Source organism: Peromyscus eremicus, chromosome 22 (genome assembly GCF_949786415.1).
Source record: "Peromyscus eremicus chromosome 22, PerEre_H2_v1, whole genome shotgun sequence".
NCBI classification, from domain to species: domain Eukaryota; kingdom Metazoa; phylum Chordata; class Mammalia; order Rodentia; family Cricetidae; genus Peromyscus; species Peromyscus eremicus.
The window spans coordinates 40215683-40240475 of NC_081437.1; positions in this window are offsets into that span (position 1 = coordinate 40215683).

Below are 24793 nucleotides of genomic sequence, written 5' to 3' on the forward strand. Positions count from 1 at the left end.
AGCCACCAAATCAAAGTTATTAGAACTCTGGTGGAGGGCTAAAGTGGTGCCGTACATTTCTCCTCGGAGTTACCAATTGGCAGGATGCTGATGGATGGCCGATCCATCTCCCATGGATAACTCGGGTTACAGTCAGCTGCCTCTCATCTATTTTCTGTTGGGGGTGAATTATACCATGATGCTGGATTTGCAAAAGCCACATGTTGAGCTGACTGCAGTCTGTGGACATCAGTGGCATGTCCATGAGTGGCCCTTGTGTGTGTGACATTTACATAGAAGATTGTTAGCAGAGAGTTGGTTCTCTCTCAGTTTGTCATTCTGGCATAGTCTATTCCCCAGACCCACAGCACAATGGGGAGCCCCTTGGCCTCACTGAGACGACTCTAAATTAACTTCACCAAAGCAGGTGCCTCATGAATCAAAGGCACGAAATCTCCAGCTCACTGGTGGCATGGCGAGGGGCCTTCTCTGTGAAGCAGATTTTAGCATTTCAAAATGTTTTCTCATTTCTATCTTTAACCCTGAATGGTGGCACTTTAAAAAGAGCAAACAGTATGAAAAAAAAAACCTAGCAAAATAATAGAAAAAAAATACTAAACACTTTGCAAGAAATTTCACAGTGAAAACATTGCCCAGGTGATTTCTTGTCACATGAAAACCTTAGCTCCCATAGGGATAACAGTCAATAAGTTGTGCTTGGTAATATATGGAGCTAAGAGTTACAATTTTGCTTCTTAGGCTAATATTACTGAAATTAATGCTAACATTAAACATACACCAGCCCATGGGGAACTATGGAAGGTCTCACTCTTGCAGCATAAAATGTCGTTAATCCTCACGATGACGAACCCTTGTGAATGCCCCTTTTCTGCCTTATGGCTGCATCGTGACCTCACCTCTAAAGCCCCCTGAACAACAACTGCCTTTGTAATTAGAAAGTTTTCTTTTATACCCATAGGCTAACTCATCTCTCCACTGCCACCGGACAAGCTCGTTTGTGGTAGATGGTGATTAGCACAGAGACCCACAACTGGACAAGACAGAGAGAGTAAGAGATGTGGAGTGCCCAACACTAAATGTTTTATCTATATCACACCCTCCTCCAGAAGCTCAGGGATCATTTTAGAAGAGAGGCAAGAAAGACAATAAGATCCACAGGGGTGGATGACAGGAAGGAAACCTCCAGACACGTCAGGATGGCTGCACACGTAGACTCTGCAGTTCTGCCGGTGTCTGTAAGCCCAAGCCAGATCAAATCCCAGCATGGATGAGGGAGGGAGGGGCTAAGTCCCATCCGTAGCTGACCAGCTATTGGCAACTGATAGCTGCTGGGGGACAGAGGGTCAGGTTGCTCTAAGATTGTGGTCCCTGACTAATCAACCATACTCCCATGGAAGGCCTCATTGACCAAAGTGGACTCGCTGGGTGTTAAAAGAAAAAAGAACATAAAGTTGGGTAGGAAGGAAAAAGAAGGGATGGAGAAAGAGTTGGAAGAGGGGCATTGAATACCATCAAAACACACTGTACAAGATTCTCAAAGAACTAATAAAACATAGATTTTTTTTTCAGCCAAGTACCAGCCATGGGGACCACTGAGAGATGAACTGGTGAGGTAGGTGGCCCTCATGTGGGTGTGCTTGGCACCCAGCATAGTGCCCGGAAAAAGCTGAGCCTAACGCTGGTCGGTGAAATAAGCAGCTTCAGATATTCCCAGTGAGGGAAGTTCATTATTCCGGGTTGCTAGGTACAGGGGAAGAAACTGACGTGATGAGGTCAGTTTACACACCCAGTGATCCACATCTGATAAGCCGCAGGCCCTCAAACCCAAGTTCTCTTCCCTGAGTCCCTTCCTATTGTTGCGACAGGAAATTACCAAACACCTAATGTCTCCACAAATGTCAGTGTGTCAGCTCCATGTTCACAGACCTAAACTCTGCTGCTGATTTCCTTGGCTAAGGCCAAGGTGTTGGCAGGGGCAATGCTACCAGAGGCTCTGGGGATGAACCCATTTCCTTTTGTCCTCAGCATGTGGAGGCTACATACTCCTGGGCTCACTGCCCAGCTTCCACATTGCCATGTTCAGTAAGAGAGCTGACTCCTTGACGACCTCTGTTTCTCTCTGTCTTGGGATTCATTTGCTCTCCCTTCTAAGGACCCTTGAATTCACACAGGTGTCGTTTGGATAACCCAGGTAAACTCCCTTTTATAATTGGCAGCTAGTGGCATTGCTTCTATCCTAAATGTCAATTTCCCTAAACCAGGTTCTTGGGTTCTGAAGATCCAGACATAACTAGTATAGGCAAGGGAGAAATCCATCACTGCCGCCAAAAACACCATGACCTCCATTAATACCACCTAGGTCGTGGGCCAGGTTGGTGAGCATCTTGGAAGGACCTGCCATCTTGGAAGGTCTGAGTCAGAGTTCTTGATAGGAAGAAAAACAGAACAATAGACCTTCAAATCCTCTGCATGCTCCCCTCAGAGCTCTGAGAAAATGTTGCATTTTCAAATTAGGAGATAAAAAAATAAAAGTGTATACTATGTAATGAAGAAAAATATTTTAAACCCCTTTTGTGTGTTATTTGCTCTACTAGAAAGAAATATTGAAATAAAGGCTACAACCATGAATGACTGGAAAGAACACAGGGCAATAAGAGAAAAATGCACATGCAAACTACATGTTGGAAACACTTCTACTTGGCAACTTTTTAGCAAGCCAAAATGTTAAAAGAAAAATAAGGTTTCAGATCACTTTGTAGACATGGAATAAAAGAACTGATAAAGTGTGCAAGCAAACAGAAATGCGAATAAGAACGTACCACAGTTTATCTTTTAAATAAAATCACATTTTCTACAGATCATTTGGATAATGTCCCTATTAAACACTCATTCCAGAATGTCAGAACAGCAGTGCGTTTGTTTGCACTTCATTTAATTCTATATGACTCATTTCATGTATATATTTCTTCCTCCCATTGCTAATGAGTAACTCCGTCATACTTTTTATTATGTTAATATTTTTAAAGCAAATGAGAAACTATTTATGTTCAAACAAAAGGTTCTAAGGAAATGGTACTTGGTATGGAAAGTCCTGACTCAGAAGCTCACTAGTGTTTTCAGAAGGACTTACCACAGCTGTCCACACAGGCCTTCACCTCCCCCTTCTCACACTTAGGAGGCCGGCTTCCTGCTTGAGTTCTCACTCTCCAGTAGTTTTTCAGACAGCTTACCTCGGGTCTTCCTCTACAGCCTGGGTTGAGCAGCCAGTTCCTTCTCTGTTCTGAACAAACTTGCTGGAAGTTCAAGGTTCCAGTGTCTACACTCACTTCATCCTCCTGGGAAGAGGCAAGAGAAGACAAGCTGAGGTGGGGAACTGCCTAAAACAAGCTCTGAGGAGTCATCTTCCAAGTAAGCCTGTGGCATCAAAGCCTTCTGAACCACAGAGGATGGCCTAACAGTCTTATGTTATCATTGGGAATGGCTAGACTTGGCATTTCATGGCATTACTATGGGATATGGCAAGGCACACCTACTAGTAATTAACTACAACAGTTAGAAGTGTATGTTTCACCAGATGAGCCACAGGTAGAGAGTGGTGTGTGTGTGTGTGTGTGTGTGTGTGTGTGTGTGTGTGTGTGTGTGTGTTATTAAGAACAGTGAGGATACACAATAAGCACCTTTTCATGCTAACATAAAAGAAGCATAATTGCCAAATTGAGTAATTTTAAAATAAAAATTGTATTGCTTTGAATGTGTGATTGCATGTGTATCTTGCATTAACCTGGACTTTGTTGTGATACGAGTGACAAGCAGACCATATGTTCACCTAAGTCAGGACCCAACCCCAGGAACACATCAGAAAGAACAAACAGCACAGTCAGAAATGTCATGTCATTTCCTGCCGTTGGCTTTTAGAGTCTTGAGACAGGGTCACAGGCATCCCAGGCTGAGCTCAAACCCTCTATGTGATGAGTATGACTTTGAGCTCTGACCTCCCACCTGTGAATTTTATATGCTTTGCACTAGCCCACAGACATTTTACTTCTATTTTGAATGGAATATGTCAAAACTACACATTGCTATATAAGTAGACTAAAGCAGCACCCAACTATGGGTCTAAATATTGAATCACCCTCCAGGGTCAGTCTCTGAGTTACCAATTCATAGAAGTGAAGGTTCAGCTTGGCCCATGGATTAGAGTCCAGACAGCATATGACAGAAAAGACTTCTCACCTCATGGCCACTGGGAAGGAGAGAAAGGGAGACAGGAAGAGAGAGGAGCAGAGAGGCGAAGAGGATGGGATGGAAGCCAAACTCTCCTTTCTAGGGCATGCCCCCCAATTAATTACCTTCCTAGACCCCACTTGCAAATGAGGTCATCTCCGTGAGTCATTACCTCAGATCCTTGACCTTCCAGATCTGGGCATCCACACCTCCCTTGCTTAGTAATTGCTTTCAGATAATAATTTGTTTTGAATTCAAAACAGCTCTAGTGACAATTATTATTTGCTTCAATTTAAAAACTCAAATTCAGAGAATTTATTATTCAGCAGGAAAGCTTCTGGTTACTAATTAATAGTGAAGTCCCTGACTTTGTCCTCTGGCTTTAATATGTATAATTTAATATATTTTAGGCAATTATATGATATAGAATATCTATAAAGTGTCCAATAAGATTAAAATGTGATACATATATGTGTGTACGTATGTTATACATACAGTACTAACTCCTACATATGCATATCATATATATGATACCAGCTCCTATATGTGTGTTATATATATGGTGCTAACTCCTATATATGTATGTTATACATATAGTACTAACTTGTATATATATATGTTATATATACAATACTAGCTCCTATATATGTGTTACATATTAGTACCATATATGTTATATATGGTATTAATTCCTATATATATGTATGCTATATATATGGTGCTAACTCCTATATATGTATGTTATATGTGTAGTGCTAACTCCTATATATATGTATATAGTACTAAATCCTATATATGTGTATGTTACATATATGTGCATTAACTCACACATATATGCTATATATACAGTATTAATACCTATATGCATGTTATACATACATCACTAACTCCTATATATGTTATATATACAGTACTAACTTCTATGTATATATATATACACATGTTATATATCAGCACAAACTAATGTATATATGTGTTATATATACAGTACTAACACCTATATATATGCTATATATAGTACTAACTCTATATGTATATATTATATATATAACACTAATGCTTATATATGTTATATATGCAGTACTCCTATGTATATATATACATGTTATATATACAGCACTAATATATATATATATTATATATACAGTATTAACTATTCATGTATATATGTTATATATACAGTACTAACTCCTATATATATTCTATATATACAGTACTAACTATACATGTATATATTGCATATATAGTACTAACTCTATATATGCTATATATATAGTACTAATTAGATATATGCTATATATACAGTATTAACTATATATATGCTATATATACAGTACTAACTATATGTATATGTGTTATATATAGTACTAACTCCTATATATATTCTATATATACAGTACTAACTATACATGTATATATTCTATATATACAGTACTAACTATACATGTATATATGCTATATATACAGTACTAACTCCTATGTATATGTGCTATATATACAGTATTAACTATGTGTATATATGTATGTTATATATATAGTGCTAACTCATATATATGCTATATATACAGTACTAACTATAGGTATATATATGTTATATATACAATACTAACTCCTATGTGTATATATATTCATGTTATATATACAGCACTAATGTTATATATACAGTGCTAACTCCTTCCACATGAACTCTCTCAGTTATGACACAGCTCTGAAACCAAAGACTTCTCTCCTTCACGGAAGTGAAAACCAAGCTGACCTCCCACACCGAAGTCCATCATAAGTTGAAGGCCAGGTCCCACATGAGAGCATATAGCTTTGTGTGGAAACGTGTGAGGTCAAATTCATTAACATGTTTTGAGTTTCATCACACAGCAGACATTTAATTCACTAAGTAGAGTTGATGGAAGGGACATCAAAGATCTTTTCAAAAAGACAGAATTATAGAAAATAATTGGATCCAACTGATGCCCACTGCAACCCCGCAAAGCAGCACAGAGTTCTGCCGTCTTTTCTGGGACTGATTACTGAGGAATCTGTCTAATCAGTGAAAAAATAAAATCCCTCAGCCATTCTGTCAAAGCAATTAGAACATCAGCAATGGGTGAAAGTGGAATCAGATGTCCTTTCTGAAGGCTATTAAGTAACTAACAGATGATAATCATATTACTTATAAAGAGATTAAATCAAAGAAGGTGAAGCCAGTGTGCTGTAGTCACAAGTGCGTAACATACAAGAGTGTGACATCCACTCTGGTAAAATGAAGGGATCTTTCACTAATAAAGAACTTGAAATGAATTGATCTCAAATTTATGTGCACAGTTTTAGTTTAACTTGTAATGTTGTCACTTAAAAAGGAAGACATGATTTACTAAAGAGTGTTACACAATCATCTAGACATCACACCAGAAGAAGGGATTTCATGGTTATAGAATTCTGAAGGTGTTTGTTTTAACTCATGCTCAAGCATGAGCAGGTGAGAATGATGTGGTATCTTCGAAATGCATTCATATTGTGCATTTATTCCAGTTCAATTACAGGCATGCTTTCCTGGGTGGGGAGTCCTATGCACAACACTGACATTTCCCACCCAGGCAGTGTCACATGACCTGCTGCTGTCTACATCAACTCATAGAATCTGGGGCAACCTGCATAAGGCACACAAGATCAAGCCAGGCAACCTGCATAAGGCACATGAGATCAAGCCAGTGAACATTCTGATATGAACAGGGGATGGCCCTAAGAGATCCCCTATCCTTGGCAAAAAAGCTATTGGTAGTTGATGGCTGCTGGGGGAGAGATTAAGTCTCCTTTGCAGATGTGCCCAGACCCATGTGCATGTAGACAGCCCCAACAGGAATCAAGGGGTTATTAAAAGAGAAAAAAAAGTTCAAGCTCTTTCTTCTGGTCGCAGTGAACACTTACTAATTACATCATTCTCTAGATTTTAAAATAGTACCTTTCTGGGAAACTGTGAGAAGCAACTGAAATGCCATCTTCTGTATGTGGAAGTAACTTTCTCCACAAAGGTTAGGGTAGGAAAGTGTGCACGATGTTCCCAAACACAGAGTGCTCAGATTCATCTCTGCTTGGAGAAAAAAAATGCAGTTTTCAGAGGAAGAGTCAAAACATGACATGAGTCACTGATAGTTTGTTATATAACCTGTTGGCAAACTTCTGTCTGTTTGAAAACGAAGTTACATTTGGTGCTTGGTGCTTGGTAACTCCTGGAAGGCCCATTGCTGCAACTTCAATGTCTACCCCATTGCCTGAATTTTCCCCCACAGTAACTGGCTACCTTAGAACATAGGCGGTGTCGAGGAATGAGGGCCAAGCATGTCTCCTCCACATTTGTCCTATTCCTTATATACTTGTTTAGCCCTGTACCTGGAACCAAGAATCTGGAGTGTTAAAATGGTCCCAGAGTCTTGGGACAGCCTACATCATTTATATCTGAAGTATGTATGCAAAGAAAGGTTTCTTTCATGTCTTAATACTTCAGTCATGTGACTAACATCAGACACACATAGTTTTACAGCTTGCCATGGCTTTTTTGAGTATATTCTCCCACACATCTGTCCTCACCACCCGGTGCACACACACACACACACACACACACACACACACACACACACACACACACACACAAATGGACTATGTGAAGTAATGGACATGTAACTTGATTTTACAAATGATGTCTGTACTAAAAACTCAGATTGGATTCCTTTTTTAAAATGTATTTATTTAAAATCTTTAATTATATTTATTCTTCTTTGGAAGCTGTATCGTACCATTTGTTAATTTGGTAATTTGTTAGCAACTGATAACATAGAATATCTTTTCAAAGCAACTTGTGTAATACAATGAGTCTTCATTGGTAAAAACACATGTTCAAATCATTCTTGTGTCTCCCATTGACATATATCTCCTCACCAAGCTTTGAAAATTGTCCACACGTGATGGGTAAATGTCCTTCATCGGAGATGTGGGGCTTACAAATGTTTTCTCAGAGCTTGAGACTCAGTTCTCATTCTCTCAACAGTACCTTTCAAAGATAGACAACTTTAACCCTGCCAGTACACAAGTGTGGTTCAAACGGACTTGAGAATAATTGGGGAAAGGGGAGACACAGAGTTTAGGTATGAAAAATGACCCTGTCCTACTTCACAGACAAGTTAGCTGTACCAATGAGCAGACAAACTTGGACAGACCAGCAGCCAGAGAATTGTTCATTTTTTTCCATAGTGCTAATCTTGAATGGCTGTGTGATTCACAGCTCCAGTTAAATTATAGGTTCATTATTTTGAAATCTAATTCAGAACACCCAGCTGTACTGCCACATAGAAACTAGATAGGAAAGGAAATCACTGAAATTATTATAATGTCTAATTGCCAATTATAGACAAACATGTTCCTTCAGGATGGGGGAAGAAGGAACCTAAGAAGCAGACTCTCCTGTAGAGAGATGCAGGATGAGATGGAAGCAGAATACATTGGGAGTTGATAAAAATAAACACATAAAAACATCTTCAGGAGTGGACATACCAGAAGGTGATTTTGCTGTTGGTTTTCACAGACTAAAGCTAAAATCTTTTTTGGTAACAGCATGTTTTTGTGCCCCACCATTTTTGAAATACCAGTTGAAAATCACATAGCTTTCCCTGCATAGGCCCCTGTCCCATGAGACTAAAGCTATAACATCCAAGGAAACATTTCTAAGACATTTCAAAACATTTCTACATGTTATTTATGCCAGGAACTTGGGAGATTTTACACAAATACTTTCCTGGGGGTCTGGAGGGAGGGATATGGATCATAATTTTAAGAATAACATTAATGGGACATAAATGTAAATTGGGGGAAGAGAGAGGAGGGGGAGGGAGAGGAAATCTCACTCCTATTCGGAGAAGAAACTATTCCCAACTTATTCCTGCAGAAATACAAGGTTGAATTTCAAACTTCCCTGTAAATTTATCGGAGTAATAAGAGTGTAGTGTTTAGACCACACACATTGTGGGGTTCAGAGTGAGTGGGGGTCAGAGACAGCCCTGGGGTTTCGATTTTTGCTCCTTACTCAAGTGCTCTATTTCCTCCACACTGGTTTTTCTCACCTCGAAACACCACTCATCGGTTAGATGTAGAAGACCCTAAATGCCAAGGCTGACTGCCAGCCTAATAGTTGTGTCTCCAGATTCTCCAGCCCAGGTGTTCATTTGACATCATCTCCCCAAATTTGCCTGCTGGACACAGACCTTAGAGTAGTGTTCATCCATCCAGCAAGATGCGGTGGCAGTCCCTAAGAGGCCGCATTTTGCACTGCAGGAAACTTTCTGGAAAGTTAACTTACTCTGTACTTCTCCAGCCTGTTCACCCTTGGCCCATTCCAAAACAGTGCCATTTCATTTATCAAGGGTTAATTTTAAAAGTTTTTCCCCCAAGGATCCAAGCCAAGGTATCATAAAGATGCTTACATAGTGGTGTTTACTGCAGTGCACAGAGCTGGAGCTGAGCTACAGACCAGCCTGCGAAATGTACTGTATGTGCACCATGGGATTATGGCTGCATAAAGAACAAAGTCATGTCATTTTCAGGAAAATAGATGCATCTGGAAATCATCATATTAAGTAAATTAAGAAAATCTCAGAAATACAAATATCATGTTTTCTCACATTGGTGGTTCCTAGATTTTATGTAATCACATAAAGTTGTGTACACTATGTATGACAGAGAAGTTAGACTGTCAAGGAGACAAGGTGACTAATGGAGGTGAGAAAGAGGATAGGGAAAATGTGTTCAACATATCATGTCTTCATGATCAAAAGCTTAAAAATAAATTAACTGAAACTGGAGAAGTGGCTCAAGGGTTGAGGGTGCATACAGCTCTTGCAGAGGATGGAGTTCAGTTTCCAGCATCCACTTCAGATGACTCACAGTATATGTAACTCCAGCTCCAGAGAGATCCAACATACCTCAACTCTTCAGCACCTTCGCCCACAGTGTTGTTAGAGAAATTTAGGAGCAGAAGGTCAACAAATGCATCAAATAGACTGAACTGGTTGTGAGTACACAGAACATTGTGCTCCTATCTAGGCTGCCAACCACAGCTAATGCCAGTGTCTAGAGTCTGTGTGTGTGTGTGTGTGTGTGTGTGTGTGTGTGTGAGAGAGAGAGAGAGAGAGAGAGAGAGAGAGAGAGAGAGAGAGACAGACAGACAGACAGACAGACAGACAGAGATAGAGACAGAGAGAGACAGAGACAGACAGACAGACAGAATCCCTCAGTAGTGGTCAGGTCCTCAGCCCTGACAAGTGAGAATGGGTTCTATGGTAAACTGCAGACTTCCACATCAAATTCATGAGAGAATATCTGTTCATGCCCTGAGCTTACACTGTGGACCTTGGCTTAAGAACAGTGAGGTTCAACTTATAAATACACATTGATTCTAGTGACTGAAGAGTATAGAAGTTTGACAAAGGATGAAAATAGAAATTTCTAAAGTAATAATATTTAACTTAAAATGTAACACATAATCATTTGAGCAGTACTGCTCATGAAATTCTAATAGCTAAGCATATACTAGTGAGTACTTGCTTTAGGTCTCTGATTACTGAGTATATCTGAATGAAATGAGTAGGTGGAAGAAATGTCTCCAATCTCTTCTTAACTGAAGCATAACCCATTTAAATGTTAAGCCAGGATAAAGGATCTATTGATGATAAATGAATGAAGAGCCTCTCTCTCTCTCTCTCTCTCTCTCTCTCTCTCTCTCTCTCTCTCTCTCACACACACACACACACACACACACACACACACACACTGGGGCACTATTTAGCATTAATAAAGAAGGAAATAATTGAAAGCAACACAAAGCCAAACAATGCTAAAGTCAGGCATGAAACACAGATACTCAGGACCTCACTTATACTTATATTCAAAAGTCTAGCTCAGAGCAAAGAGTGGGGAGATGGTTGCTGGGACCTGGGAGACAGGGGGCTTGGGGATCAGCTATATGCCATGTGACTAAGTTAATAACAATTTATATATTCATGGAAATTGCCTGGAAGTATACATTGTATATACATTTTAAATATCCTCAATACAAACGTGATAGGCTATGGGGATGTGTGTGGTTTAATTAATCTGATTTAAACAGCCCATAACGCAGACATATTTCTAAACAGCATGTTGTAATGGTAAACATCTCTGACACTAAAAATAAAAGATAAAAATACATTTATATTTAAAAAACTGGGGGAAGGATTATATCGAGACTAATTGATATAAGACAGAAGGGATCCTGGGAATGCATAATGGAGTCCGTGGAAGGAAAAGCAAATAGACAATAAAATTCACCACCACCAACTGCTGTTTTGAAAGGAAGTGAGAGCTAATGTCTCCTTGTTAGTATTCCATTATGTACATTATAAAATAATATCTGAATATGAATTCTTCAAAACCTTGAATCCAATTCTTTTGTTTGTTCTGATGAAACTATCACTATTGGCTGTCATTGAGGCTATCTCTCTATTCATTAATGAATTCTTTTTCTCAGCAAGTTATAAAAACCCTTTTCACAAAATACTCCATTACTATCTTCATTAGAATCCCGGACAGTCCTGTAGGAACTTACAGCAGATGACCATGAACTTACAGCAGATGACCATGAACTTACAGCAGATGATCATGACTGGGAATGATGGATCGGGGATGAGGCACAAACTTTGTAGCACATATAGACATGGGGTGAGGCCGAGGTTGTATCGTCAGTTTAACCACTGGTAATTCAGCTGGAGATCTGATAAAAATCTAGATTCATGAGTCTGTACCGACCAAGACACACACAAGAAAGAGTGAGAGCTGACCAGTTTTACAAGTTCATTATCTGGAAAACAAAACAAAACAAAACAAAACAAAACAAAACAAAACAAAAAAAAAAACCCTCCATACTTATTTAAACAATTCACCAAAGAGAAAAGGCAAATGGGAGAGTAGGGTGGGGTGAGGGTGAAGGAAGCTGGGCAAAAATTCCAGGAAACCACAGCTCCGGGAAGTCCACAGTGGCAGCATCAGCCGCAAAGAGAGATGAAGAACAGAACGCCTCTGCACCCAGGTCAGTCCTCAGACTAATCAGGAAGAGCAGGACCAGGTCCTGAGGCGGCGAGCTGCTGAGTTCTTCTTCATAAGGCTGGGAAGGCAGGTAGAGCAAAGAGCCAGAAAGCAAGCTTTAAACAAATAAAATGCAGCAATTGGTTTGAACAAAGACTGGTTTCATGCACCAGGCAGAACTTGGCCAGGAAAAGCTCAGAGACTCCACCTAGCGAGGGGGGTGGCAGAATTCTGACCAAGAGAACCTCAGAGAGGCCCCCTAGTGGTGGGGCAGGCAAAATTCAGACCAGGAGAGACTCAGGGAGGCTGCCTCGAAGTGGGGAAGGCCAATTAGGATCAGGAAGGAGATGCTCAGGCATGCCCCCTAGGGATGGGGCACACAGACTCTGACCAGGAGAGGCTCAAGGACGCTGCCTAGTGATCAGAGCAGGAAGCGTCTGCAGATAGGAGATGAAAGCCACAGAAGCTTTCCATGGTAGAATTTTGGGATCAGGCCTCTATTTGTGGGCACCTGCCATTGGCTATTATAGAAACACAGACTAGGTTAGACCACAGCTTACTTACACACCGAGGAAGGTCGCCATCTGCTACAGAGGAATTTAAACTATTAGACAGTTTGAGGCCACTCCAATAAAAGCAGCTGAGCAGAGGCCATCAGTATGGCCACACAGAGACTAGTGAACATCTTGACATCCAGACAGCCTTTCTTGCTTAAAGATCTTTTGATATATTTTGATGGAAAATCTGGTGCCAGACTTTGATGGTAGAGGATATTTATAACTGCTGGCTTTCCATTTCACATTCGGATTTTTTAAGTATTATTTTCGACCAGCAACAACTTGTATGTCTTTGTCATTACACCCTTTTTACTTCCATCCCTCCCTTTCTTCCTTTCATTTTTTTTCAGCTAAAGAAAATAATAAATTGGAAAGACAAGTCAGCCTGATGCATCTTGGTACAGAGGGGGTTTGTTTAAGGACTCGAGCTGGTAATGTGCAGAGACACCAGTCCTTACCAGCGTGTTGAAGCTAGAGTCATGTGTATGAATATCTTTTGCTAAGAAGTAAGGAGTCTCCAGCTACAAAGGCTACAACATAAGACAACTAGTAGTGAATGTTTTAAAACTCAAGAGGGAACTGGGATTTTAGCATCCTTTTATTTCAAACATTTAGGAACATTTCCAACCCCCAGGGAGACTGAGCAGTGCCCTGTGTGTGTGAGTGTGTTGTGTGTGTATGAGAGAGAGAGAGAGGGAGAGAGAGAGAGTGTGTGTGTGTGTGTGTGTGTGTGTGTGTGAGAGAGAGAGAGAGAGAGAGAGTGTGCATGTGTGTGTGTGTGTGTGTGTGTGTGTGTGTGTGTGTGTGAGAGAGAGAGAGAGAGAGAGAGAGAGAGAGAGAGAGAGAGAGAGAGCGTGAATCATAGCTGTGTATCCTTGTGCATAGAGAGGTACCCAAGCTCGACTCTCTTTCCTCCTGTAGTGTCATTTGATCACATGATAGATGATGCTGAAAAAACATGTTTTCCCAAACGCTTCCAAACTATCACAGCTGTTGTTCCAACTATGAGGGGAGAGGAAGGACGCCAAACTTCTAACAACTCTGTGAAGCAGTGATACAATTTATTTCAAGGTTCTGTGGGTCTCCCAGCATTGGCATGATCGTGGTCATTCACAACACCCAGCAAATTAAAAATATTAATAAAGACCAATTTATATCCAAAGAACATTTTGCTACCCTCTCAAACATTCCTTTATTTTAAAGCCAGTGGTGCTTTCTGCATCTTTTTATAGAAAAGCAACCTAATAGCCACATACCCTGAGTTTGATCACCACCATTGACCTTCAAACATTTGCTATCACATTAAATCCATAAGTTTATTTTAATATCTCCTCCGCCCCTAATTACCTAGATCATTCTATACCATTCCCTACAGGGAAATAGGCTGCTGAAGTTTGGATTTTTAAATCCTAATTAAAAAATTCATTAGTGTGTGGATTAATTTCCTCTCTTTGTACTTCCCTCTCCCTCTTGGTAGCCATCGGACATTGAGAAGCAATCTAGCCATTCCCACATAGAGCTCCATAATGCATTTTAATTACTCTGCTTGGGTCCCACAGCTGTCCACAGTGCCAGGAAGTAAACATGGGCACATGGAAGGCAGAGCAGGAACTCTGGGGCCAGAGGACTGTCCCTTGGCTATCTTTCCCATGGTGAAAGCATGTCAGCTCTCTGTCTTCCACAACCAAATCCACGAGTGTCTTCTTTACTGTGACAGACATATGTCATTCAGGTCAACATGAGCTGGGACAGTGGACACCAGAATAATTAGCAAGTAATTCAAATTCTCCAAAAGGCATCCTGGGACCACACTACAGTCTTCCTCTCCATGGAAGATGCTACTTTTAGATCCTGTTGCTTGGAGAATCCCTCCTGGAACAGAGAGTGGGCAGAATGCAACCTACAGTTCCATTCCTGAAGGGCACCAGTTCATGAAGTAATTAGCTTTATATAGTTAGCTTCTAGTTAACACTTCTGGAAATGTTTATTGTGGAAGCAAAGTCAGGGCAGCTTCATGTCTCATTATTTCTCTTGGTCTCTTAGAAATACTCCTTCCGTTAATATAGGTAGGAAATTAAAATTTTAAGTCATTTTGTATTTTTTTTTAGCTTGCAGTAAACTGGTTCTCAAATATCAGCCAGTGTATTAAAAGAAAGTGTTATTAAATAAATGGGATTTTAGATTATTTTCTGTTTATGCCATTTGTTTGATTCTGTGTGTTATCAGACTTTTTAATGTATATGTTTTTTTTCAATTTAATCTTGTTTTAGAATTTCATATGTGAGTATTGTGTTTACATAGTTTACCTCTCCCCCTCCATCCCTCTCATATCCTGCTGATTAAATTCATGACCTCTTCTTTAATTATTGTTACACACACATATGCATGCATACTCACACACTCACATATACGTAACACCTGCTGAATCAATTTAGTGTTGAGCATATTCATACGTGTTAGGGCTGACCACTTGAGACTGGAACACCTATCAGAGGCTTGTCCCTTGGGAAAGCTAATATTCCTCTCTCTCTCTCTCTCTCTCTCTCTCTCTCTCTCTCTCTCTCTCTCTCTCTCTCTCTCCAGTAACTGCCTATAGCCCTTCAACTAAGGATGGAGCCTTGTGAAATTTCCTCCATGCTTGCTGGCATGTCCACTGGTGTTATCATTGTGTGGGTCTTGTGTAGACAACCGTATTGTTGGGATGCCATGAGTGCAGCTCCCTGTCATTGTCCTATGCTAACATCAGCACACCCATTGCTGAACCAGCACAACAATCATCCTTGTCACCATTTTTTCCCCTAAATTTCATTAACTTGGAGAAACATCTTATTCTCATCAACTCCACAAGAGGTTCTTTGCAAACATTTTTTAGACTGGATGCTGGTATGAACATTACTGATTCTCTGGGTGGTGTGAACATTATTGACTCTCTGGATGGAACCCTTTTTATTATTCTAGAGTAATCATTCTGTTCCAGAAAATCTAACGTTGCTCATGAGATAATCCAATGTTCACAACTATGTGTAAAAATGTGTATTACGCACCTTATTTCTGTGATGTTTATAAATGTGTGCATGGAATGTGTTGCTCTACTTATCCCCTGAAAAGCACTGACTGAGAGGGTACAACACAAGCCATGCACTCCGCATACAGAATAAGATGGATGGGTCCCCACCCTCCCTTATATTCCAGTGAAACAAAATTCCATCCCTCCCTTCTTCAACTCCCCCTTTTCCAACTTTGCTCCCTCTCTTCCTCTTCCTCTCTTCCCACCCCCCTTTTCCTTCTCTACCTCTTCCAGGACACAAGAAGAAGGAAGCCCTTGATAACCAGCATGGCCTGGATCATAATCTGCCAGCACTCTGAGCTTGAATTTCTACTTTCAGATTCAGGGGAAAAGATTTATATAATTTAAGTCAACCATTGTATGGCATTATAGCACCTGTAGTCACATGCTACAGAAACCACTGAAGATGCCCAAGCAAGGAAAGCAGGCATTGTCTTTGGGCTGATTATGTGGTGAAGGAGACAATTGCCACACAGACGCCTTGGTGAGTAGGGCAGCACTTGGTTCCCTGCATCTTACACAACCTGGTTCATGGGTTCCTCACATAGCCTAGGGAGCTGACTGCTGCCAACTCTGGTGTGAAAGTTGACAGTAAGATAAAAAGAGGTAAAAGACAAAGCATGACCTGACCTAAAAGTAAACAGAAAGGCATCAATAAAAGGCCAGAAAGTTGGGAGCTCCTGGACCATTCTGAAGTTTGTCATTTTGGGGACCTCTGCAAGAGCTAACATTTCAATGAACCTCTTTAGCTAACAGAGGAAAAAAATAGTAATTTAGCACTCACAGAAGGGTAATACATTATATAAAGGCAATCATCTATGGGATATGTGTGCTGAAGAGGAGTGTCCATGGTGAAATCAAAATCACCTTCTCCTAACAGCAATCCTAAAGTTATGGGGTGGTATTGAGGTGGAATTGGGCTCAATTTCTCAACATTATGGACATAGCCATATCACAGACTAAAAGAGTGATTTGTGTCCTATGAATGAGCATGGAGGGAAGAGAGGAAGGAAGATCTTCTGTCTACACTCAGACAAGCCATCTTTGGTGTAGTGGCATTATTCCGGGCATCGCATTTGTGAATCAAGTTATGATATCAACCCATGCCCAGGGCACATGAAAGAAAAGTAATCCCAAAGAAAGCTCACTGGAGACCACAGTCTGCCATGGCGCTGACTGTCTGATGTGTCCTGTGAAAACTCACTGGTTCAGATATCTTCAACAAATGGTCTTCTCATGTTCTTATGACTTTCCTGTTGTAGGCAAACTCTGAACCGCATTATCCTCTCCTAATTTAAGTGCCCAAAACAAGAGTAAAGTCATGTGCAGAAAGATGCACATTCATAATAGTGAATGGGGTGGAAGGATCATGTTTGACTACTATTAAAAAGCTGGTTAGCAATGCACAGACCAGCCACACAATGCTATTATTAAAATCAGTAGCAGATGCTTCCCTCTGTCGAAAGGGGGAAAAAGTCCCTTTTGTTGGTAGGTGAGAAAGCACTTTACAGAGACAACATATGGAGCAGGAACCTTTTACACAAAATAATAGTCACACTGCCCAAATGTGCAGGAGAATATAAATGAATATCTGGGAATGAGAATGAGTGTTTGGGAACAGGTTCATGAAGGCGTTGTCTCCTGGTGATGCGTGGATGACTCAGTTGCATTCTTTGCTACCTTCCGGTATTTAAAGAGGCTACAAAGTGGCTAAGTCAAATACCATCAACATTGTCTCTTGATGATGTGTGGATGTCTCAATCTCATTCTTTGCTACCTTACCATAATTAAAGATGCTACAAAGTGGCTAAGTCATATACCATCAACAACTTTGTCTGCAGAAGGCTGGGCCCCTGCACAGGCTTTGTAGTTCAAGAGGAGTGAAAGCAAAGAGGGACATCATACTCCTTGAAGAGAAAAGAAAAGTTAGCATTGTCCACAGAGTACAGACAAGCAATTGGTGTGCTCGTTTGAGAACAGAGAGTTAGTCCCAGCAGGCACAGCACAGAGGCTCATCTGAATCCATCCAAATAGTGGCTTTCACTCTGTCAGACATCAGCTAGGTTTAAGTATGTCTTCCAGCTCTGGCTGTGGATAAAGACAGACCCTAGCCTAGCCCGCAGCTCCTGCTTCAGTGTTTATATACAAGGCAGTCAAGAAGGAGCCTTTCGGTAGCAAGTGTCGTTCACACCCACAGTTTTGCACATTATCGAGAAAACAAGCCAAAATAGTGATGCAGCTAGTGTTCTGGCCATCATTTCTGGCCAGGGATGACAATTTAACAGGAATTGTTTAGGATAAACTGTGAGAAGGCACTAGCCCAAGAGGGTGGTGACTGGGGAATAAAACTCATTAACAGGGAGTAGAGTTGATTCCTCATAATTTCATATTATCACAATTTTTTAAATTAAAAATGAGAGGCATAACACAATAGATGCTGCCCAGAGGGAAACAATCTGTACACAGTGTGACATTCTGGTCATTCTCTGCAGAGCCACTTTATACAGGGAAATGAGAAATGGAAGAAAATCTCAACCTGCTCATCCCCCTTGGACCCAAATTGCCCCCATCCATACTTCAATAACTCATATTTAGAGGAGTGAATTATGTAACTCTAACTTGTAGACAAGGCCTTGTTTCCAACTGGCCTAGTTTCTCTGCATTTTGACCAGACAGAAAATCTCACTGACTCTGAAACTTGACAAAAAAAGTACCAAAGGTGTGGGGAGAACTTGAAGGCTTTCCAAGCATCAGGACACTGGATTCACACCATTGTGTGCTGGTGGTGAGTCAGTCAGGACACTTGATTCACACCATCCTTTGCAGTGGGTCATGCCTTTTAAACTGAGCTTCTACAGCACATACCTCCTGTCTTTTCTGGTCCATCAGGAGGTAGGTGCAACAGGGTGAGATCAGGAGGTTCAGGCTATAGTTTGTTCTGCAACTTGACTGGGAAGGAACGGCTCCAAGATCACTCAGCTGGTTGGAAAGTGGAGTTCCCAATGATTGCAGGGGTGATCCTGGTTGGCTCTCAGCCTGTGTCTGCTTGAAAATGTTTGAGCTCCCTCAGGTCCATTTTCTCCTACATGATCCTTCTTCTTTGTCCAGTATTGAATCCTCTCCTTGCTTCAAACCTCTCTCACTAGGATCAGCCTTCTCCAGTGAGAAGGCTTGACTGATTATTTCTGGTCCACAAAGAACAATCCTCCTGTTTTTAATGCCTGCTCATCTGTATCCTCAGTTACACCCATATGGTCAATTCACTGCCCTGTGCAAAATGGAGCTTTACTAAAAATCCTACAAGATGTTTCAACACAAAGAATTAGGAGCCTTGGGAGTCTCCTCAGAGCTTTGGGGGCCACCACAGAACTCTGTCTACATCTAAAAGAAATTAATATACTAAAATATTTAATGACTTGAACACAGAATGGATATGTATATTGAAATATACACATTTCTCCTCAACAACTCAAGGTAAATGGTTTACTTAAACTATTTTAATTTATTTAATTTATTTTTAATTTTAATCACTTCTATATTGAAAAAAATGTTCATAAGTAATGGTACATTTCTAACTTGAAGACTAGTGAAAATCTCTTCATGGTTTGAATGAGAAATATCTCCAGTTGGTGGTGCTGTTAGGAGAGGTTGTAGGACCTTTAGGAGGTAGAGGCTCACGGAGCGGGGGCGGGGGACAGACTTTTCTTAAAACCTCATCCTGCTTCCTTCTCTCTCTCTCTCTCTCTCTCTCTCTCTCTCTCTCTCTCTCTGTCTCTCTCTCTGTCTCTCTCTGTCTCTGTCTCTCTCTGTCTCTCTGTGTCTCTCTGTGTCTCTTTCTCTCTGTGTCTGTGTCTCTCTGTCTCTCTGTCTCTGTCTCTGTCTCCCCCCCCGTATGTATGTGTGTGTGTGTGTGTGTGTGTGTGTGTGTGTATGTCTGCTTCTTGTGAATGAAGTGTGACCAGACTACTTCCTGCCCCTTCCACAGTAACATGACTTCCCAGCCATTATGGACTCTTTCTCTCTGGAACCATAAGGCAAAAGAAACTCTTTCTTCACTAAACTTTTGGGAAGTTGTTGGTCATGCTATTTTACCACAGCAACAGACAACCAACAATTTTATGATTGCTAGATGCTTACCACACACTCAGTAACTATTAATGAGAATAAACTGTGTGTTACCAATGTCACAATTAATCTCACAGAGAGGGGTATAGGGCCTTTTAAAGATTAATTCAGTTGCCAGTGGCCTTGAGAAGATAGAAGAGGTATATACTTCTTTATTTTTAATTTTTATAACTTTTATTAAATTGTTGTTTAACAATTTTATATGTATATGTATATACACATATATGTATATACACATATATACGTGTGTGTGTGTGTGTGTGTGTATATAATGTATATACTGCATTCTGACTGTCACACTCCCAACTCTCTCTAATGTTCCTCCTACCTGTATTAACCTCTTTCCTCAATACATTTTCCTCTTGAACACTCATATCTCCCCCTCCTCTTTTGAGACTCACTGAGTTCAACTGGGCATCTGTGTGGCTATGGCTTTGGAATCATCCAGCTGAGCCTGGTGAGCTCCTCCATGGATTCACAAGGAAAGATGATGTAACAGTACTCTCTCAGAATTCATCAGCAGCCTATACTTCAGCAGGAAGAAATAGGGCTCCATACCCCTCCCAGTCCATGGTTGACTATGATGAGCCCAGTCTTCTGTAAGCCAAGTGCAGATAGCCACAGCTACTATGAGGTCATGACTACATTGGCTGGGCTATAGTCCAAAGCCAGCATTTCACAGCCCTGCTCCCTGTCTTCTGTTTTTCACATTCTTTCAATTTCTTCCACAATGATCCCTGAACCTCAAAAGTGTTAGTAAATATTTGCTTTGTAGTTAGCATTTGCCTGTCACTTACTCTCAGGACCCTAAGCAGCCACAGGTCTCTGCAATCATTGTCACTTGTGGCAAAGAGGGTCCTCTGAGTAAGGCAGATTGGCAGTGTAGGACCCAGGGTTCTCGGCCGGCTAGGATCACTGGTGACTTATCTCCCAGCCTACAAACAGAACCTTCCTACACACTGAATGAAGATAGGCAGGAGGGAGGGAGCATCCATTGAAATCTTTACACACTGCAACCAAGATGTGGTATGTCTGCAGCAACAAGACCTTACAGTTAGCTCTGGGGGAAGCCAAGAAAAGAGCCTGTGCTGTTTGGGGTTTCTTGGGCTTCCGTGACCAACTATTAAGGCCATCTCTCACATCTGGCACTGGGATTTTTTTTTTTTTTTAGTGAGCTGAACAGCATTATCCAGACACACAGGACATCTCCTATCTAACTCTCTCTGATAGGATGAACCTTCCGTGAATGTGGGTGGCATCATCTAACAGGGGGTGCCTCAGCCAAACACAGATTAGAAAGAGGGACACTACAGAATAGGATCCAGCTCTGGGGCATGTACGTTTTCTCCACTGCCAGGACACTATCATCAGACTCCAGACATTTCAGATAGGAAGTGAACTCATATCAGTGAATCTGCAAGCAGCCTGAAAGCCTTAATTTCTGTCCCCTCTTATTCTGAATGTTCTAACTGCTTGGACTTAGCAAACCAAATTTTAAAAACTACATCACTGATGTTTTCTGCCCCACCTGTTGTCCATCCCTCATGCCTACTGAAATAATCTCATTCTTCCCAATCTCCTAACATACCCATGAACAGGGAAACCGAGTCCCAGTGTGAACTTCACAGAGCTCCAAACCCCTGCTGGGTTCAGCTTTATGTAGACCAAGGCTCGACCAACCCCAATACTCCTCCTTTCCCTCAGCCTCAGTCCTGCCACTGCTTCATGTAAAGGAGTCCTTCTATCAGAGGCCCAGCCTCAGCTCTTTTGAAAAATGGTCACTTCTTCTACATTTTTTTAAACTGGAAACTTCTCACTCAGAAAACACAAATGTCCAACAAATATCACTTTTTTTTTTACTTTCAGCAGGTTAATGTCAACACATGTTATTAATTTTTGCTAAAAAGCCATCTCAGTGGGGAGTCTGGAAATGTGGCCAGCTTGTTGCTAATGAGCTGATGGATTTTCACCAGCATGCATATCACAAATTGAACCAGACAGACCATTAAATTCTATCTTTCACATTCTCATTTGGAATATGGAAAGAATGTCTCCTGTCATCCAGCACATGCCTCAACTCAATAAAACTTCCTGTTTGAGTCCTATCTGTGACCTTCAAAGGATCTCCAGGACCCTTATTAATCATGACCACACCTTGCAAGAATTGAGCATTATGCTGAAACACCAATGTCGTTCATTCAACATTCAGTTAACAACAAAATATTAACAGTGCAGGTACCAAGCTACAGGTGGACTACCATAGTCTCAGGCTCAAGGCTTCTACACACAGGTGAGGAGTTAGTAGCAGCTGATAGCCTCTGAAGAAAGGACACTCAGTGTCCCCTAAGGGTGTGGTCCCTGTAAGTTGATCATGATCTGGTGGATGGCCACAGACTCCTGAGAATTTACACACAACAGAAATTGGACTTGGCAGGTATAGAACAAAGAAGACATAAAGTTGTGAGGGTGGGAAGGAGGGAGGTAGATCTGGGAAGAGTTTAGGGGAAGGATTGGGGATTGAATATGTTCAAAATGTATTTTATGGGTATGAACTTCTCAAAAAATTGATAAAGGTATCAATAGATACTTATATAATATATGTAGATATGACAGATAAATAGATGATAGATGATGATGGTGGAGAAAGATGGAGAGATAAATAGATGATAGGTAGGTAGATAGTTGATAGAGAGAGAGAGAAATGATTGATAGATATGATAGATAAACACATAGATTGATAGATAATAGATAATGATGATAATGGTAGATAGAAATAGATGACAGATAATGATAATAATATATAGATAAATGATTGATAGATATGTAGATAGATGATAGAGAGATACTACATGATAAATAGAAAGCTGATAGATGATGATGATGATAGATAGATAGATAGATAGATGGATAGATAGATGAGATAGATTGATAGATTGATAGAAGATAGAGAGAGAGAGAAAGAGAGAGAGAGATGGATGGATGGATGATAGATGAATAGATGATAGATAGATAGATAGATAGATAGATAGATAGATAGATAGATAGATGAGATAGATAGATAGATAGATAGATAGATAGATAGATAGATAGATAGATAGATAGATGACAGACAGATGACAGACAGATAATCCTTTGTGAACTTTAGAGACTTGGCTACAATGAGGAGTTGCTGCAGACACTGTTAGGAGCTAAAGTGTGACAATGTTTCTGACAGTCTGTGGACACCCCACAATCCTGGAAATATTCCATAGTGACCCTTCTGTCTGTGCATGACGATTTCAGTGGACTCCCAAAACCTGTCAGCAAATAACGTTTGTCATTTTCCCAGCTCTAGACTCACTCGAGCCCTGCTTATATGCAGAGAATTCCAGAGAATGCTGGCCTGTGCTTCTTCAAGAATGTCAGAGATGTGGAAAAAATCCAGGAAAGACTGAACAGAATTGTGCTGCTGTGGCTACACATTTTTACTTGGCCTTAACTCTATCTCACATGCCTATCTCACTCGGTTTCTAACTTAAACTTGTAAACTTGTGACCTAAACTCAGAAACTTCAGACATTGTGCAGAGTGGAAGAAGCCCTGAATGAATATGTAAGGAGTGGATGAAGTCATGAGGAAATATGTGTTGCTGACACGGGCAACCAGCATGTCCAGGACCCATGGGAACATCAAAGCCTTCTTCTGGTCCAAGTACCTCTGTTTATCCACAGTTGACCAGCATGTACAGAAGCCATGCACTGCAGCTTCCTTCTCCCGAATGACTGTGCCCTGAGACTGCTCCCCGGGAGACCTCCTACAGGGACTAGCTAACCCCTACTTCTTCTGCACATGCTCACATTCTGGTTGCTGTGTAGTTGGTACCACCCCATCTGCCCAGTTGACCATGTTTGTGTCTGTTCATCTGTCCTCGGTTCATTCCTTTGTCATCCCAGTTACGCTCATCCCTGAAGCCCTGCAGGACACAACAAGACACGGACCTGCTGTTTATTGAATGGAACTGACGCAAACAATGAACCTGTCATTCAACTGCAGCAGACGGAGCATTTCCTGAAGTATATACAGAACATATCCTTAACCATAAACTATATCTTAGCAGATTTGGTAAGACTGAAGCCACACCCAGATTCTTACCACGATACTATAAAAGTAGAAATCAGCAACTAAAAGAACTTCAGAAAACACACAAATACCTGGTGATTACATGTAGCTAGAGTTTTCCTGTCTGGCCCACAGTCAGGACAAATCTCTGTCACCCGCCAGTCCCACAGCTGCTCAGACCCAACCAAGTAAACACAGAGACTTATATTGCATACAAACTATATGGCCGTGCCAGGCTTCTTGCTAACTATTCTTATATCTTAAATTAATCCATTTCTATAAATCTATACCTTGCCATGTGGCTCATGGCTTACCAGCATCTTCACATGCTGCTTGTCATGGTGGCAGCTGGCAGTGTCTCCTTCCACCTTCCTGTTCTCTCAATTTTCCTCTCTGTTAGTCCCACCTATACTTCCTGCCTGGCCACTGGCCAATCAGTGTTTTATTTATTGACCAATCAGAGCAACATACAGACCATCCCACAGCAATTACACAATGGACTAAACGAAAACATTAAAAGGAAAGATGGAAAAGACACTGAAACAAATACTGATGTACAATATGTGAAATATGGGACACAGCCAAAACAGTTCTAAAAGGAGGGTTTATGGCAACAAAGA